Source organism: Heterocephalus glaber, unplaced genomic scaffold, assembly GCF_053883595.1.
Source record: "Heterocephalus glaber isolate CG9 unplaced genomic scaffold, H.glaber_assembly_v1.0 deba00000676, whole genome shotgun sequence".
Lineage (NCBI taxonomy): Eukaryota > Metazoa > Chordata > Mammalia > Rodentia > Bathyergidae > Heterocephalus > Heterocephalus glaber.
The window spans coordinates 10,233,056-10,249,237 of NW_028258156.1; the positions used below are offsets into that span (position 1 = coordinate 10,233,056).

At 35.0% G+C, this 16,182-nt stretch overlaps 1 long non-coding RNA gene and 1 other non-coding gene across 2 annotated transcripts; one reads left to right on the top strand and one right to left on the bottom strand.

The window, feature by feature from the left end:
* Positions 1–1,498: 1,498 nt before the first annotated feature.
* On the top strand, positions 1,499–14,256 carry LOC147829252 (uncharacterized). The gene is made up of 3 exons (XR_015449361.1): positions 1,499–7,279; positions 8,464–8,548; positions 10,940–14,256. It is a non-coding gene; the product is annotated as an uncharacterized LOC147829252 (long non-coding RNA).
* Positions 14,257–14,344: 88 nt separating this feature from the next.
* LOC147829253 (small nucleolar RNA SNORA40) lies at positions 14,345–14,476 on the bottom strand. The gene has a single exon (XR_015449429.1). It is a non-coding gene; the product is annotated as a small nucleolar RNA SNORA40 (small nucleolar RNA).
* Between the last annotated feature and the right edge of the window lie 1,706 nt (positions 14,477–16,182).

Here is a 16,182-nt window from a genome sequence, read left to right on the forward strand (position 1 = left end):
AAAGCACGGGCCCTGATGGCTTCACTGCTGAATTCTACAAGACATTTAGAGAAGAACTACTGCCACTAGTGTTAAAACTCTTCAGTGAAATTGAAAGGGAAGCAATACTCCTGGAAGGAGTATTAATTGAAAGGGAAGCAATAATTCCTGGAAGCCAGGATCACCTTGATCCCCAAAGCAGAGAAAGACCCAACTGAAAAAGAGAACCATAGGCCAACCTCACTAATGAACATAGATGCAAAAATCCTTAATAAGATACTGGCAAACAGAATGCAGAAGATCATCAAGAAGATCATATACCCTGACCAAGTGGGATTCATCACAGGGATGCAGGGATGGTTCAACATATGCAAATCAATAAATGCAATACACTATACCAATAGAGCCAAGGACAAAAACCATATGATCATCTTAATAGATGCAGAAAAAGCATTTGACAAAATCCAACATGAATTTATGATAAAAACCTTACAAAAATTGGAATAGATGGTGTCTACCTCAATCTGATAAAAGCCATCTATGAAAACTGAACAGCCAATATCACACTAAATGGCCAAAAACTGAAATCCTTCACACTGAAATCGGGAACAAGACAAGGATGTCCACTATCACCACTCCTGTTCAATATAATTTTGGAAACATTAAGGACAGCAATTAGACAAGAGAAAGAAATAAAAGGAATAAAGATAGGAAATGAAGAAGTAGAACTGTCATTATTTGCAGATGACATGATACTCTATATAGAAGACCCCAAGAACTCCACAAAAAGTCTTCTAGACTTAATAACCAACTTCAGAAATCAGCTGGATACAAGGCCAATGCACAAAAATCAATAGCTTTCCTCTACATGAACAACAGACTCACTGAGAGAGAAATAGGGCAAGCAATTCCTTTCATAATAGCTTCGAAAAAAACTGAAATAGCTAAGAATCAACCTAACAAAAGAAATCAAAGACCTCTTCTCTGAAAACTATATCACTTTAAAAAAGAGAGATTGAAGACGATATCAGAAAATGGAAAGACATACTTTGCTCCTGGCTAGGAAGGATCAACATAGTGAAAATGGCCATACTTCCCAAATTGCTATATGGATTCAAAGCAATCCCAATTGAAATCCCAGCAGCATACTTCATGGAACTTGAGAAAATAATCCAAAAATTCATTTGGAACAAGAAGAGACCCAGAATAGCAAAAGCATTTCTAGGTAACAGAGACATGGCAGAAGGTATCACAATCCCCAACCTGCAACTATACTACAAAGCTACTGTGATAAAACAGCATGGTACTGGTAAAGAAACAGACCTAAGGACTAGTGGAACAGATTAGAAGATGCAGAAACAATCCCAGACACACTTAGCCACCTCATCTTTGACAAAGGAGCCAAACACCCTCACTGGAGGAAAGATAGCCTCTTTAATAAATGGTGCTGGAAAAATTGGGTTTCAACTTGTGAAAGATTAAAACTAGACCTATATCTCTCACCATGCACTCAACTAAAATCAAAATGGATGAAAGATCTAAATATTAAAACAGAAACACTGAACTGGCTGGAAGAGAGGTTAGGTAGAACTCTTGAAGACATTGGTGTAAGAAAAGATTTTATGAACAAAACCTCAGTTGCCCGTGAACTAGCACAAACAATCAACAAGTGGGATCTCTTACTAAAAAACTTCTGCACAGTAAGAGAAACCACCAGCAATGTAAAGAGTCAAGCCACATGTGGGAAAAAATTTTCACCAGTGGTCCTCAGACAGAGGTCTATTATCTCGAATCTATAAAGAACTTAAAAAAATCAGACCTCCCAAATTTAAAGGCCCAACCAAAAAATGGGCATCTGAAATGAACAGACATTTCTCAGACAAAGAAGTAGAAATAGCAAATAAACATATGAAAAAAACGTTCAAAATCACAGATCATTTGAGAGTTGCAAATGAAAACAAGGCTGAGATTCCACCTCACTCCAGAAAGAATGGCTGCTATCATGAAATCAATCAATAACAAATGCTGGTGGGGCTGTGGGGAAAGAGGAACCCTGCTCCACTGCTGATGGGAGTGTTGACTGGTGAAACCACTGTGGAAATCAGTATGGAGATACTTCAAAGAACTAGGATTTGAGGTCCCATTTGACCCAGCTATTCCCCTGCTGAGTATCTTCCCCAAAGAATTTAAAGAATCATACCACAGTGATATATGTGCACCCATGTTCATAGCAGAACAGTTTGTAATAGCTAAAACTTTGAAACAGCCTAAATGCCCATTAACTGGAGACTGGATCAAGAAATTGTGGGTTTTTTAATAAAATGGAGTACTACCCAGCCATAAAAAATGAGAAATTAGAGACATTTTTTTGCTAAATGGATGCACATTGAGGTGATACTCTTTAGTGAAAGAAATAGGACACACATATGTAAATACTGAATAGTTTCTCTAGTGTAAGAAATGGAAAGTGTAAATTAGGACTAAAAGGTATAATAGATATTGTGAAATAGGAAGAAAATGCACAAAAGTGAAGGGAAAGTGGGAGGGGTAGGGGAATGGAAAGATGGGAATGGAAATAATATGAGAAAATGAAAAAATGGAAACAAAGAATTTGTAAATAGGGAGGGATGGAGGGGTTGAAGGGAGGGCAGGGGAAGGGGGATAAAGTAAGAACCAAGAGATTATGTAAAAGTGCAAATTTCCAATGATGAAAGTCATTATATTATATATCTAAAATGTACCAATAAAAGGATTAAAAAAAAAAAGAAGTGAGAGCCTGAAACCACCAGCAGCAATACCATGCCTCCTCTACTCTCTGATATTGGTGAAGCTTAAACCAGCTAGAGATTGTGCCCTAGAAGTTTAAGTGAATTTTCAATTGAATTTTACAGAGCAAGGGATAATGCACATACATCTCTTGCACTCTTTTGACCCTTGGTTAAGGCTCTGGCTATAGGTTACTCAGACTTTAGTCTTGAGAAATTGATCAAAATCCACATCTCAAAGCACCTCCCTTATGAGCTCTCATGTTCCAGGCCAGCCTGTACTTAACATAATCAAGTCAGGTCCAGGATCAGACAACTAGACAGCTCCTATGTTCTGGAGCCCACAAAATTACTCAAATGAACCAACTCACAGAGACCCCAGGAATCCTAGCTTAAATCTACCCTACTTATCACGTAGAGGCAACCTCGAGCAACTTCAACTTGTCATCATCCTATCTTCCAATGCAACCCTAGATATGTGGAACTTACTTCAAAACTAAAGTATACATATACATTTCCAACCATATGGAAGACATTATCAATATGGTGACAATAAATAGCACATTTTTCAGGTGACTGCATTAGATCAAGATGAAAGAATTGTTGGAAATGTAGATTCTGTTGTTCCCTTCTAGACCAACTGAATCAGAATTTCCAGAGGTTATTAAATGGGAAGGTGTGTTTTCAGGTGATTCCAATGTACATACTGCTATATATAAATCTTAGATCTACTAGTTATTATTGTGATACATAGAGAGTTATTTAACTTTCTTTGAGATTCAATGTTCCTGTTTGTAAAATGAGAATAGCTTGCCAGATCAGTGTGACAAAATTAGTCTAAAAACTTGCCTGAAAAATAGTAGCTATTATTATCTTAAGAGAGGAAACTATATACTAGAAAAATATGTGTAAGAAAGGTCAAATTTAGCAGGTATTTAGAGTTCAAAATTCGAAGAGAGAAAGAAGTAAACCCTTCAATTATTAAAAATTTATTGTAGTACAGATATATTTAACCAACACTGTCCTCTAAAAATAGTAGATATTATAGTATTCAATTTATAAATTTAGTTTATGTGTAAGATACTTCTATGACATGAACGTTCATTCATTCAACAAATACTCATGCAAGATCTACCTAAATCATTTATTTCAGTTGCTCCACAGGCAGCCTGGATAATTTCCTACTCTGGGTTGTTTTTCAGTGACTGTGTAGGAGTTGGTATTTATCAAGATGGTTTTGATACATTCATAACAAATCTCTCTTTCACGTGTTCTTACAAATTTTCCTTTGAAGTCTTTGTTCCTTCAAAAAACTCATCACACAATTAAGGAGTGCCAAGTTTCAAAGATGAAGTAATTGTAATGCAAGTTTTAGATGACATTTTTCCACTTGGAAGCGACGAGAGCAATTGGTAATGAAAATGTTTTCAAATATATATATATACGCAGGGGTTAACCATTGTCTGGAATGTATACATAATTTTAAATTTTCTATACTTTCATTTAACTATAAGTGGCCCAAAGGAAGGATTATATTTTCCAGTAGATTTTTTTAATCTAGTACTCAACTTTTCTTGTTACTAAAAACTCTTTAGCATTAACAACATTTTGAGGCTATGATATTCTGTTTCAAGTTACTCATGTTGCTCTAAAGTCCTAATTACTGCCAGTGTTTCCGTTTGTTCTTTCCTATTGTAAAAATTAAAAAGAATGATATGCATTTAAAGTGTCATTTAATATTACTTTTTTTTTTTACCTTATACTATTAAATGGTTGGGTGATATTGAACTAAAAATTAGCTTCTCTGAGTCTTCTTATTAATTCCTCAGAATTTAAAATGACATTATCCACTGTGTAGATATGTCTTGATGATTACATCAAATAGATGTATGTAGAAACTAACTTTTAAACTTTTAAGCATAATGTACATTCATTATGGTTTACCAGTACTCTGGGAAGCTGAAGCAAAAGGATCGTAAGGCAGAGCAATTTAACCCTTTAGCGGCTGGGTGCGTACTATAGCTCAGGGAAGACTCTATATTCAATCCTTAGTACCACAAAAAAATAAGGTGAAATAAAATAGAAGCTATCAGAATTAGATTAAGAATATTTTTTTAATTACTGGCCATCGAACTCTGGACCTTGTGCTTGGGAGGCAGGTGACAGAACCACTGAGCAAAATCCCCGCCCTTAGACTAAAGCATTTGGCTAGACTGCCTTTTATTAATTTTCATCACTTCCATTCAGATTCAAACTAATCCAGTTATCTCTCTCTCACTGAGCTCTGCCCCCACCCTCATACTACCAAGGACCTTATAGATCACTGCCATTCTTCACTCCATAGGGATAGACATTACCAAAAGGAAAGTGGTAATTTTACTCTCCAAGTCGAGCTTCCTCTCTGGGAAGTGTAACGAAGAACTGGGTTCCTTGCGCATCCAGCCGCAGAGGTACTGCAAAGTCGGTGAGAATTGTCTTCTGATATTGCACTTGGATTTTTCCCAAGCCCAAGAAGTGTAGTCCAACCTTGAATCAGGAGATCTACATTCTAATTTTAGCCCACCATAGACAAAGCTATTTTCTTCTTGCTATTTAAATTCTGTCTATTCTCCAGCAGACTTCTAGTAAGGACACTTATTGTACTCCTGGCCTGTCTCACAGAAGATGTACAAAAAAATTTTCTTGTGGATATAGACTGCTGTGAAATTATTAGAGACAGATTTATTTTTGTTTTATGAGTACAGATACTGTAGTCTAAGGCTCAAGACTGTGTATCAGCCTCGGAACATAATGTCAGTATATAGAAAGCAATTATCTGTTTCCTTCACAATGATACTTTCCTGTGATCCTTTTATTATGGGACTAAAAATAGAAATGAAGTAACCAGAAATTGTAAAGGTTTCATTTTTCTGCCCTTTTTTTCTGCATGGAAAAATGTTCTATTTTGAAAATCTCATCTTCAAAAGCTCATCGGTGCACAGGAACTCTTCCTGAGGACAGGTGTCCTCATGCAGACCAAAGTGACATGCTGATACCTGGATTTCTTTCTACACAAGTCATCCCGTGTTTGTTTTTATTGGTAAAATGGTGAAAGTTGGAGAGGGGAGGTAGAGCAGCATGATTACATTACTCTCGGTGAAGATGGTGTATGTATTTCTAGTCAGTGAATCGTAAATAGGCACTCTAAATATCCTTTCACAAATGAAACTCGTCTGCAGAATCTGTCTTTGTTGATGGCAAGCCAAGAAATCAAAACACGATTCCTGTCTTCCATCAGATAACAATTAAAGTAATTTTAGCCGATTATTTTACATCCCTGGAATCTGGTCTGATGACCTCAAAAAGGAAGGAGCTTTTAATAGATTAATTAGGTCCCTGTCTCTAATGCTATGGTGAATAAAAATTAGAAGGGAAAAACCCTGAAAATAATACATTCCTGTCAATCTCAAACATATCATCACTGACTATTGAGACTACAACAGATTAAGAGGACTCAGTTTACACAAGCCCACAAACAAACTCTGCTTAACACTGTTCTTAGTGTCATGCAAGTTGCTGTTTTATAGGCATTAATTCCTATTCTGTGTATAAATACAATACAATCTATATAATTCTGAAAAAACATCCCTTTAAAAGTAATAAAGCAATAAGGTCAGTAGATACACAGGATCAAATAGGCAAAAAGCAAAGTGCATTTCCAAAGATGATGAAAAAGTCTTATTTTTCTAGAAGATATTATCATCTCTTTCCTGTTATTGTTGTGTAAGATTTCTAAAATGGATATGATTTCAACAAGACATGTAAATGAACAGAGAGCAGAAAATAAGTAGTTTGGGTAAAGGGTGCACTTTAACTATAATCACTTTAGCTTTATTCTGAATGATGGTAAAGAAATATGGTATTATAAAGCACAAGGACAAAGTGAAAAGAAGATAGATGATAGCAATATTTTGAGAAATGTAAGTCTAATAAACAGAAAGAAGCCCAGTAGAAGCAAGAAGCTTAATTCTGTACAAATACAGAGTTCTCAAATCAAGCACTTTAGCTAATTAAGATGTGTTATGTACATGTAGCAACTCCCCACAAGGAATGTAAACATGTACTACATACAGGTACTAATAAACTAAAAAGAATTTTTTTTAAAGTTGATGCTAAAGCTTAGTTTTCAAAATAGAAAACTTGATTGAAAGAACACATAATTTACGCGTAATAAGATATTTTTGAGAGTAGAGAGAGCATTATTAGATATTAAATTCCAGAGTGACATAAGTCAGACTATTCTCCTGGGAATAAATCATTACTTCTATGTAGACATTTCTGCTCAGCTCTGCCTCTCTCCCTCTCTCCTCTCCCTCACTCCCTCTCTTTTTTTAGTTCTAGAGATTAATCCCAGGGCCTTTGTGTGGAGTGCCCCCTATTCAAACATCTTTTTAACCTTTTTTTTTTTTTTTTGAAACAAGGTTTCATTAAGTCGCTGAACTGGACAAACTGGTGATCCTCCTGCTTCAGTCTCCCAGGGTGCTGGGATCACAATTGTAGGTCTCAGCTCCTGGCTCTGACACTGTCTCTGTTGCCTCTTTCTTAAAATAGGATTCTATGCCTTTTTCTGATTGATTGATCTGGTGTTCTTTACATACAGTGTTTTTCATATTAATCCTTATATAAAATTATTGCACATCTTTTATTTTATGACTACCCTTTTAATTCTTAAAATATTTTTTAAAGAACAGAAATCCTTAATTTGTGTTATCATCAAATGTATTCATTATCCCTTTGATATTAGCACTTTTCATGCCCTATTTAAGAAATGTTTCTCTTAGATCATGAAAATATTCTTTCCTGACACTATAAATTTTAACTTTCATATTTAATTCTTTAACCCACTTGGAATTATGCGCATGGTTTGAAATAACGACTAAGCTCTTGTTATCTAGCTAATTTTTAAATGCTCATGTACCCCAAATTTTTGCTCTCATAAATCAATTGTCCGTATTTAAGCAGTAGCTCTATTTCTGACTTTTTAATTTTATTTAATTTTATTTTTAAAATTTTATTTACTTCATTTAATATTTTCCCAGGACTTTTTTACTACATGCAACAGCAACGTATTGGAATTATTGGTATTTTAATAACTTAAAGAATTATTAAATAAAGCATGTCTTCTCACCTGATTCATCTTTAAGAGAGCTATGAATATAACTGGCCCTTTGCATTTTATGTACTTTTTATAATCAGTTTGTTAAGTCCCACAAATATTCCTCTTGGAATTTTAATAGGGAAATAGTCTACAAATAAATACAAGGAACGCTCCTATGGTAATATGAATTTTCCAATCTATGAATTTATGAATGTTCCATTTATTTACATTTTCTTTAATTTTTCTGAAACAAACTTTTATAATTGTACTATAAAGAGTTTGTCTATTTTCTTAGGACTTGATTTTTTGATACTATTGTAAACGCTATCATTTAAAACTTTAATTTGATGTGCGCTTATTACCCATGGATATTTATTAATTCATTGCTTTCTAAATTCTTGAATCCAGCAACCTATCTAAATTTTTATAAACCTAACAATACACCTATAGATTCTTCTGGATTTTCTTTGTGTGCTGTCAAGTAAACCACAAATAGTGATAGTTTTGTTTCTTCATTTCCAGTTGTTACATTTGTCATTGCTTTTTTTTTGAATCACTGCTTTCTCTTCTTTGTACCTTCAGCTCAGCACTGAACAGGAGATTCTGGACGTTGTTCTTTAGACCCCTGTAATAAAAATTATTTATTCAGCACATCAATAAATGTGAGGTATGCTTTCAGTTATATTGTAAATATACTTTCTTAAATAAACACAATTCTTTTTTCTCTAATTTCCTAAGACTTGTTAATATGAATGATGGTCAATTTCTTCAAAAATTTTCTCTGCATCTACCAAGATAAACTCAAGAATTTTTTCTTCCTTAACTTGTTCTTGTGCCAAAATACAGTGAATTAAATTTTGATATCAAGCCATTTTTTAAATGTCACCAAATCCTGTCCCAGGGTAAGCAAAATATTTTCATGATATATTATCCTTTATATGTATTATGAAATCTTTGGCTTATAGTCCTGCAAATGTGTTAAAAGTGAAGTTTACCTCTAATTTTCTTTTTTTAAACAATGTTTAATGATATCACAGTTATGCTAACCTCATGAGTTGAGATATGTTATTTATTTATTTTTTTCTGGAATGATTGGTGTGAGATTAGATTTCTTCTGTTTATTACATCTTGTCAGTGAAGTCATATGTTGTTGGAATTTTATTTGTGAGAAGATGTTTAGCGATTGATTCCTTTTTTAAATGGTAATAAGACTATTCATATTTATTCTTCTTTTTTCTAGTTATTTAAACATATAAATATTTTAAACTAACAACCTTATTGTCTATTTAATATTCACCCCAGCTTGATATTTGTTGTGATTTCCTTTATTTTGTTCTTGATTTACTCAATATGTAAGTTTTCAAATTTTATTAATCTTTTTATAGAACCAACTTTTGACTTTGTTGTTCATCTGTGTTCTGAATATTATTTTTCACTTATTTTGTTCTTATCATTTTTATTTCCTTTCTCATAGTTTCGTTCACTTTTTTCTGTTGTTATTTTAACAGTATCTTACTGTAGGTGCTTAAGTATTAAATTTCAATTTTATTTTTAAGATATACATTTAGGGCTATGATTTTTTTCCTCTGAGTACTGCTTAATGTCCTTTATACTGTAACCATTTTTCAGTTTGTGATACTCTTTGCTTCCATTATGACCTTTGCATTGCCCAATGAGTTATTTTAAAATATATTCCTCAATTTTGAATTTAATTGTAATGTGTTCAATTCAGCTTAATTCAGCTGTTATAAGAAAATATCCTATGCATTATTTCAATACTTAAACAACACAGTCCGGGGATTTAACTCAGTGGTTCCACTGCCTATCTCACAAGTATAAGGTCCTGAGTTTGGATCCCCAGTACCAAAAAAAAAAAAAAAAAAATACTGAAACAACTTGAGACTCGACTACACATTACTTTTGTTTAATATGATCAATATTCTCATAGCCAAAAACTTAATCTGGAATCATTTTCTCTATACAGTATATACAGAATTATTATTAGTAAGTGCTGCTAGTGAGCACTACAGTGTTTCTCATCTGAAAATGGAATTTTGCCACATTTGGAAAGATGTAAAATAGTAGGTTGAACACTATCCTTTAACCTATTGAAGATGTAGTTTAATTGACATTTTACTTTTATTATGCCTATAAAGATTAGGTGTATGTTTATTTTGAAAGCAGTGTATCTATGTTTTTGGTTGTTTTTAATATTGTTTTTTCTTTTGTTGTTTTGCAGTTTTCTTCCAGTATTTCTATTGTAGTTATCCTCCATGTCGTTAATCCACTCTTCTCCCCATCCTCTCATTCTTTGATTCCTCATTGTCATTCTTCTTCTGTATTTGCCAGTTCAAAGACTCTTTTCTTTTGTGTCCAGGTCTCTATTTTCTCCGTTACTGTCTTTATTTTGATTACTTTATATGTATTTCTAGAGCATCTGCTATTCAGTTCTTCAAATTGGCAATGTCATTTTTTAAAATATTTTGTTCCCTGCAGACATTTTCAAGTTAACTCTATTCATCACATTTAAATACATGCATTCTTTCCTTTATTTCATTAAATATGATTAAAATAGTTTTATCATATGTTTATAGTTCCAATATATGACCGCATATATATGGATCTAACTTTTTGTTGTTTTTGCTGATACCTGAGTCAGAATTCTAAGGTATATTAACAAGTAATAGAGGTTACAGCTGTGTTCCACTTAACCATGTGAATTAGAAGTTGAATTTTGCCTTGATAAATGTCCTTGAAACCTCAGTCAATTAACATAACAAAGTGCATTCCATGCATGTAGATTTAAGTGACTCTCTTAGATAGCTACCCTCTAGAAAATCTGGGACCCTATCAATATATTATTTTACATGGTAGAAGGGACTTTTCAGATGGGAATAGTTAAGAGTCTTGAGATGAGAGGATATTCTGGATAAGTTAGGTGGACCCCATGTAATCACGAGTTTCTATACACTTTTATGTATAACTTCTTGTGCAGCAAAAGAGAAAGGTGGAAGAGTCAGAGTCTGAAAGAGACATGATGATTTCTTTTTTGTACCAGGAAATGAACTTGGGTCCTTGCGCTTGCACAGCAGGTGGCGAAACCACTGAGCCAAATCCCAGGCCCGAGACAGGATGATTTTATACTGCTCTCTGTGACAATGGAAGGGACGTCAGCCAGGAATCCAGCTGGCCTAGAAGCTGGAGAAGGAAAAGCTGGAAAAGACCATCCTATGGAGACCCCCAGAAGGAATCCAGACCTGCTGACATGTTGAATTCAGCTTTGAAAAACCATTTAGTTTTCTCGAGCTTAAAATTTGTAAAATAATACATTTGTATTGTTTTATGCCACTCTGTATATGGGAGTTTGTTACAGACTCAATAAGAAAAGAATATGGTGTTATATTGAATCATCACTTCCCAACTCTTATCAACTTGTTTATTTTAGCCTACAAAGATCCATTTTAGACTTCTCACCCCAGTATGAAAGATGATAAATCTGTTTTATTCTGTTAAATTTGTAGTAAAATGTTACAGTAAAATTGGGGAATTAAATTAGATTTTTAGTTATCTACCCTTAGTTATGCAGGAAATTGGTCTTATGGCTCTGCCAGGAAGTTCCCTCCTCAGTCAATGCGGTTAACAAAGGGACTCAATGAGACTGGCATTGGCCAGTGATAGTTCATTCTTCCTGAGGCCTCCATCTCTGCCATTATGGTCACTTTGTTCACATGCCCAGTATCCTTACTCTGGCTGGATAACACATAGGGCATGTCATTTTGTCTATTTGGCTCTTCAACTTAGTATCAAAAGACAATTATAACAAATAAATTATAGATTTAACTGGCTTTTATTCATAATTCATGAATTGGCCCTGTCTCCATTCTTGAGAGTTCCCACTGGACGCTAGCAGCAAGGTTTTGTAAGGTTTGAATAAGGAAAACAAATAATAGATTGAAAACCTGATTGATTAACAATAGGTTACTTCAGTTTACTCTTTGTTGGTAAGGAATAAAGCAGGATAATTTTCTTATTACTCTAACTCAAGAGGGATGGAATCTCTTATTTATAGCAAAATTAATCTATGTGGAGAATTATCTGATACCTTGAAACTTCAGTTTGATTATTACCTTCTTGCATGAGTTATATCATTTTGGTTTGATGTGGTTGTTGGAGCCTAGTTCAGGAGCTTAGTTCATGTGGGTCTCCCCTAATTCTTGGTTAGCAGAGCAATGCATTCTGGTGGGTGTTAATACGTGATGCTATGTGCCCACTACCATCCACCTACCCTTACATCTCTACTCTAGACCTCCAGTCTCCTCTTCATTTTTTTTTCTTTGTAGGATTCTGATCATCTAGCTATGTCATTCTTTGTTGCCTGTAGGTCTTATCTCATAGAATCTCTTTCTTCTACATAGAGTGCCTGATCATATATCCCTTGCAAGCTCACTGCTGATTGTGGCTGAAAAGCAGCTACTGTCTATTTTTGGCTTGTACCGAAACACTGAGCAGGAGTTATAAACCCTGGTCAAGTTCTTTACTTTTCCTTTAGCTGATCATCCAGGCCTCCTCCCTCTGAACACAGACACGACCTGAGGGCCACTTGTGAAACTGTGGTAGATAACACCCAGGTCTGGGCTACCTATACATGCAGCTCTGCTCCTGCTCAGGCCTGACCTCATATGTATCATTTACACTGTACATAGGATACGGTTTGACCTGCCTCAATTTCTGACTAAGTCCAACAGAACCCAAGTCAAGATATGAAATTCAGGATCCATAGCCACTTAGTGTCCTGTGCACAGAGTGCTAATTTTAATAGGGAGGAGTATGGCCTTGGGAATGGGCATCTATTCAGATGTAGTCATGACATGTTCCAGAGTCCTAGGTTTTTCCATTTGTGGCCTTGACTGGGTTTTCTGCAGCTTGGAAATTCAAACTTTTACATTCTGAGTTTTATCTTCACCATTTTATTTTCTTTAACTATAAGGCATAAAGCCTCTTTTCAAGCTGCCAAAATGGCTCTCTGCTCATCACACTTTAAATTTTTTATTCAGCTCACTGCTTTTCATTATTCTTATGTAGGACATCAATGTGATTTAGTAACACTCAGCCAGTTCTATTCCTTTACATGCATTGCTCCCTTCCACACACACAAACCACCCCTTACTTTCACTTGAAGCATTACACAGGTCAGTGTACTTCCTTCTGCCAGAGCATTCTTTCAAATTACCACCAGCAAAAGATTAAGGCAGACTACACAGAGTACCAGAGAGGATTGTGCTCCATGCATTACCTAGGATCAATCACTCGGCACCAAGTAATCAGTGAATGATCCAATCCCTTAACACTATCTCTTCATTTGGTTTCATGCACAACTTCTTATAGCAGGGCATGAGATCTATGCAACCATATAGAGCCTACGCTTAGAAGAGTCCTATGCTTGCTTTAATGCTCTGCTGCTCTTGTCAGTGGAAATTCTTAATAACTTTTAAATAAGGTTATTTACATTTTCATTTTACACCAGGCTTCATGAATTATGTAGCACTTTGTGACTAGTGTCAAATTTGTTCTGTTTGCTTGTTAGTTTTGTTCTTGAGACAAGGTCTCACTTTGTAGTGCAGACTGGACTTGAACTCACTATGTAGTCCAAGCTGGCTTTGAACTTGCAACAATCCTCCTGCCTCCACCTCCTCAGTATTGGAATTGCAGGTTTGCACTACCACACCTGGCACTAGTATCAGATTTGTTAACTGGATCCTCTCTGAATCAGATGCTCAGATTATTAGGAGTACAAGACCTTTAAAAGGGAAGAACCAAAGAAGGAAGAAGTATAAGGAAATTCTATACTACCTTCTCAAATATTTGTAATTTTAAAACTGTCTAAAAATAAGATCTATTTTAAGCAGCAGATATGTGACATTCAAAAGAAATTTTGGTCAAAATAATGATTAAATTGAAATATATTAAAATACCCAATCGAATGCCTGGCATAAAAAACAAGCTCAATAATGGTATTTCCTTTTTTAAAAGAAAGCTAACAATCTTTTATTAAAACTGGTATGAATTTTAGTCTGATGTTATTACTTAATACATTTAAACAAACATGATCCAAACACACAGTGAGATACATCTTTAACTCAAGCCCCATGTTTAAGACAGAAGCCTTTAAGAAAGAAAAATAGCTACTTTTGTGTATCACAAGATAAAAACTGGAATAGTAAATTTATAGAGCTGAGATTTTCCTCCATATCCTGTGTTGTATAATTAACTCTTTAGTCTCAGAACCAAACATAATGTCTATCAACACCTTCCATCACTCCAATCTGTACTAGGTATCATATTTTTGTTTTTGTTTTTGCTTTGTTTTCTGAGGCAGAGTCTCACTGTATAGTCCAAGCTTCTTTCCTTTTGCCTCAGCCTCAGGAGTCCCAGGATCACAGGTGGCACTCCTGTGCCTGGCGGAAATGTTCCTTCTTCTATGTATCAAATCTCACACTGAACAATGAGTTCTGGGTTGCAAAAGAGGATTTATTTTCTGCACCTGTTCATAAGTCTTAGTCCTCAAGGCAGACAAAGGCAGACAAAAACAGACACACAGTACTGGCATTTTCTTTTATTCATCCTTAAAGAGTGGTCGCCATCTGGACAGTCATCTCTACTTATTCAGCCTTGTTTCTTATTTCTGCATATTTTCTCCCACTTGTTTCACATTAGTTTACCCCAGAACAGATCCCTTTTTTTTGGGTTCCTCATTTTGGACCGCCTTTAAACCATAGTTTCTATAATGGGACAGCTGGATCACATTCCCCCCCTCCATTTTTCAATTTTCTAGGGCCTTTTAATAAGATACCTTAAAAAAACCCACCCTTCACCCTTCACCTTGAACACTAGTCTTATGTTTTAATAAAGTACTAAGAACCAGATTTAAAGCAGCTCTGATTAGCTCACACAATCCAGACCTGTACCCACTTACTGACTCCTGATTTTAGAAAGGCAACATTTTTTTAAAGAATGACCATAATTCAGAGTTCTCCTGAATAATCCCCACATCCTAAATGATAGTGTACTTATCCAGGAGTGACTTAATCACACCTGTGAAATCCCTTTTGCCATTAAGATAACATATTTGTAGATTATGGAAATTAGAGCTTCTTAAGGAGGCATCATTCTTCATCTCACAGAAAAAAAACCTTTCTTTTGCAGATGATATGATACCATTCTTGCAAAAACTAACAATCCACATGAAATTTAATACAAATAATACAATAGAATATTAATGTATCTAAATACTATATTAACACACAGCAACTAGTATACTTTATAGATTGGGAAGAATTACCTATGGAGAAATTTAGGAAATTGATAAAATCTATATAAAAAAACCCTAAAACACTCCCAAAGATACAAAAATAATTTAAACTAAAAGAAAAAAAATCATTCCTCTTTCTTGAATAGGATGTCACAACATGATAAAAATTTCTACTAAAATGGCAACATTTTTTCTTGAGTGAAACAGAAGCATGAAAGAATAAACATACAATTTTTTTTAAATCTGGGTAAGAAGATCACAGTAAAACCATTGGAAAGGCAGATTGAGGGCCTCTAAAATCAAGCTTGAAAAAATTAAATATATTTTCTGGCCTCTATCATTAAAATATTGGCTCATTAATATATTGACTCAAGTCTCTAGATAGAAGAGAATAGAAAGGTGAAAGAGATAGATTCAGCTACATGGGGAAATCAAGTCTATGATAATGTTCACATTTGAAGGCTCTGAGGAAAATACAACCTTTCTTATAAATGATATAGAGTAACCTGAAAGACATTAGGGAAATATAGAAGTTAGATCTATATCTCATAATATAGACCATATAGATTCCCAATTGGGTAGAAATCTAAATGTAAAAGAGAAGGAAAGTGGGAGAATCAATGCTTGGAGCATGGGGCTGAGTCATGGTCATGGTCACTTGAGGAACAGGCATGCCCTGAGGTGGTTTCTGTACTGTGAGGAATTCTGACTTGACACCAGCTCCTGGCTGAGATTTGAGGTCCTGCAGCTCATGGGTGGGCACTTCACTCTGGGTTTGGTGCCTTTGCTGGATGACATCTCTCAAGTGTTGGCTTTGATACAGTCATGAGTTCATTTCAAGGTGAAAACCATATATCAAAAATATCTTGGCTGCAGGCAGATTCCAGTCAGGGCCCTGACCCAAACCCCCACTGCTTGGGCAAACAGACCCAAGCCAAGGGCCCACCTGGAATAGAGCTGCACAGGCACACAAGCAACAGCCAGAGGCTTGC